We start from the raw sequence: 4025 nt of genomic DNA, 5'->3' as shown, positions 1-4025 counted from the left end.
TTTCCTAACTTAAAACCAGATTTGTTTCCGTGCAGTGCTTAAGGACTTTGAAGAAGTTATGAAGACAATCCTCAAAGGTGATTCCAAATACGAAAAAATTATCCATAAAAATTTCGAGATATATATCCATCATATCTGAAAAATGATTAAAATGCATTGTTGAAATGTAGCGGATGCATTGCAGAGCCCGAACGGCATACACCGAAAAGCAAAAGTGCCATAGAGGCAAGTGAAGGTGATTTTCTCTTGATCATCCAAAAATACATGTATCTGATTGTACCTTGAATAACCATCTAGAAAATAGAAAAAATGTTGACCCGCTAGCCGTTCTAGGATTTGGTCGATGAAGGGTAATGAAAAATGATCATTCCTAGTAACAGCGTTTAGTTTCCTATAGTCAATGCATACACGCCAGATAGATGGTGTGCGAGTGGAGAATAATTCACCTTCTTCATTCTCCACTACAGTAATACCTGATTTCTTAGGTACTACTTGGGTAGGGCTGACCCATTTACTGTTGGATATGGAGTAGATGATTCTAGCATCTAACCATTTTACCACCTCTTTCTTCACTACTTTCTGCATATTTGGGTTCAGTCTCCTCTGCATGTCTCGATGGGGTTTGGCATCTGTCTCGCAATGAATGTGGTGCATACAGATGGAGGGGTCAATTCTTTTTAGATCGATAATGGACCAGTCGATAACCTCTTTATTTTTCTTCAAAATACCAACCAATTGTGCTTCTTGATCCAGAGTTAAGTCTAATGCAATGATCACTGGGAGGGTGTCATTAGGTCCTAGGAATGCATACTTGAGTATGGCTAAAAGTGGCTTTAAGTCTAGTACAGGTGCTGATTCTAATGACGGGACTGTGGGTGTATTGGCTAATGCAGACAATGGCTTGTACTTGATTGTCTAAGGGGGAGTAGTTTCAGCATTTGATGTTTCAACTAGAATATTTACTCCTTCGCTACCTCTCTCCATATCATAGTCATCCACACCAAAGTACGTCAAGTGGGTGTCTTGAAAATCATGTGCAAAAATCATTGATGTTGCTTCCTCTATGATGTCCTTGAATGTATCTATTTCAAAGCAACTATCAGTTGATGGTCCCTGAGATGCACTGAATACATTCAGTCTCAATTTTTTATTTCCAAATGATACGTCCATGACTCCTGTCCTACAATTGATGCATGCATTTGCCGTAGCTAGGAAGGGTCTACCTAAGATAATGAAAATTTGCCTTGGATTGCCACTCAGTTCCATATCAAGGACAGAAAATTAACTAAAAAATAGAACTCATCTATCTTGACCAAAATATCTTCGATCATCCCACGTGGTATCTTAATTGATCTATCAGCTAACTGTAAAGTGACCGATGTGGGTTTCAGTTCTCTAAATCCAAAAAGTTTATAAACCAAGCTAGGTAAAAGGTTCACACTGGCCCCTAGGTCCAGGAGAGCTTGTTCGATGTGAAAGTCTCCTATAATGCAAAAAATGGTAGGGGTACTTGGATCTTTAAGCTTTGGAGGGGTAGCGTGCTGGAATACAGAGCTAGCTTATTCAGTGAGGTATACTTTTTTCGAAAGTTATGATCGAGATTTATGTTTTTGAGTGCACAATTCTTTCAAAAATTTTACGTAAGCTAGGACCGGTTTGATTGCATCTAGAAGGAGGAGATTAATTTGGACTTGCTTAAATAATTCTGACATCTCATCGAGTCTTCCTCCCTTCTTATCCGTAAGAGTAAGGGCTTTTAGGGCACTCGAAAATGGAGCTTTAGGCAAGTAAGGTGATTTCGATACAGTTGGTTCATTCTCTACTTTTGGGTCCTCTTTGTTCTTGGGTGATTCGGACTTAGTCAGAGGTCTAGGGTCGGTCTAATTGGTTTTACTTGTATGTTCAATGATCTTTCCAGTTTTGAGAGTCATGATTGATTTGGCGTGTTCAGAAAAGGTATCTGGAGTATTGGAGCTCTCAACCATGAATTGCCCTCTCGGATTGCTCTCAGGTTGGCTAAGTAATTTCTCTCCTTCCCTCTTATTGACTGCGGTTGCTAGTTGACCTATTTGGGTCTCTAGCTTAGCAATGGATTGTGTGTGGGAGTTAAGGGTTTAGGTGTTGACTTCTAATCATTCTAGCACTTTTAGAACTTTCTCCTCAAAACTTGAGCTATGACTAGTGATAGACAGTTGAGGAATATTTTGGAACTGGTGGTATGGTCCATGCCTGTATGTCAGGTCCTGATAGTTAGGTCTAGGTATAGCAGGGCCAACCACTGGCTGTGATCTTCAAGAAAAATTTGGATGGTTTCTCCAATCGAGATTATAAGTGTTCAAATTTAGATCATTTCTTGATCTACAAGCTTATTGGGTTTGAGCTTGCTGGATCTGCTCGTGCACAAACTCAGAAAATTAAGGTATGGTTAGGCATTCACTAATAAAATGGATCGGGCTTGCACACAATGCACAAACATCTTGGACTGAGTTAGACAGAGTCGAAGAGTGTTCAGTATTCAAAAGACGGTCTAATTTTTGAGACAACTCATCTACCTTACTGTGGATATCCATAATATTTTCAATCTGATAGATTTCATCACTTTTCTGTTGAGACATGGGTTGTTCTCTAGAGATGGCAGAGATATGATGTAGGGAGTTCTCACTAAGTGTTTCAAAAAGCTGCCAAGCCTCATCCTCACTCTTTAGCATAAATGTGCTACCACACGATGCATCGATCATTTATCGATGTTTCTCTGATAGATCATTGTAGAAATACTGAACAAGTTGTCATTTGAGGACAGTATGTTGGGGGCATTTACGAATAAGGTCTCTTAACCTTTCCCAAGTCTCATAAAAAAGTTCACCATCCAATTGAAAAAAAATTAGTGATGGATTTTCTAATTTGATTTGTTTTTTCAATTGAAAAGTATTTTTTGAAAACTTCTCTCTGAAGATGATCCCAAGTTGAAATGATTATGGAATCTAGCGAGTATAACCAATGCTTGGCTTTATCCTTAAGTGAAAAAGAAAATAGTTTCAACTTGAGGACATCATCGGAGAAGTTTTGAATTTTTACTGTGGAGCATATCTCAAAAAATTCATCCAAATATTTATACGGATCCTTATTTGTCGGTCCATAGAATGATGGTAGCATTTGAATAATGTTAGACTTGATTTTAAATTATATCGTCTCCATAGGAGAAGGCTAGATACATGGCGAGTAGGTGTAGATGAGGGAGTAAAATACTTCCTCAATTATCGTGGTAGGTCAGTCTCTTATTTTGGATCCATAGTTTTGATTTGGTTTATTCGAATCATTTTTTCTAGCTCTAGGTCTAATGGGTGTAAATCAAGTTGTAATGATCGACGTCCTAGCATGCACCCAAAAGATCTCATCGAATTTTAATTTCAATAATTTTTTTTTTTTTTGAAAGAGAAGAGGAGAAAAGGAGGAGGGAAAAGAGTTCTAAACAAGAGAACCTAAAGGAGTTCTAATGCTAAGAAGATAAAGATGAATTAATTAGATATGATGTTTTTAGTTAACAATCAAGTGGCTCAATCAATCCTATCTATAGGTTATCCTAGATCTAGACAACTCCTAACTACCAAGGTCATCTTCAAGCACTCCAAGTAGCGGACTAGCCGCTCAACTGGCCAGATAAGTATCAGGTTGGTGGGGGTCCCCTCGTTGCTTTCCTTAGACACCAACTGCATTGGTCAAATAAGCGAACAGAATCAATTAATGAACCATCTTCCTTCGAGACGTAATCTCTAAACTACTTTCCTAGACACCAGTTAAACTGACTAATCTGAACTCGATCCAACTTTTAGGATTTCTTATCCTACTGAGCTCAAAGATCCTTAGGGGTCAATATCTAATCGATTTTAAATTAGAAGTTTAGGTCAATGCAATTGCAAGATAGTGATTTGTGGGTCAAGGAAGGGTGATAAAATCTCCACCTTATGTTGATTAGAATTTTATCCTTAAGATTTTTTTATAAAAATATGCAATGCAAAAAGAAAAAG

General features: G+C 38.0%; 1 non-coding gene across 1 annotated transcript; it reads left to right on the top strand.

The window, feature by feature from the left end:
* The first annotated feature begins 2796 nt into the window (after window positions 1–2796).
* On the top strand, window positions 2797–2903 carry LOC114914756 (small nucleolar RNA R71). Its single transcript, XR_003802425.1, has one exon. It is a non-coding gene; the product is annotated as a small nucleolar RNA R71 (small nucleolar RNA).
* Window positions 2904–4025: the final 1122 nt, after the last annotated feature.

This window comes from Elaeis guineensis, chromosome 13 (assembly GCF_000442705.2).
Source record: "Elaeis guineensis isolate ETL-2024a chromosome 13, EG11, whole genome shotgun sequence".
NCBI lineage: Eukaryota > Viridiplantae > Streptophyta > Magnoliopsida > Arecales > Arecaceae > Elaeis > Elaeis guineensis.
The sequence above is the reverse complement of the archived record's forward strand: the minus strand, read 5'-3'. Positions and strand labels throughout refer to the sequence as shown.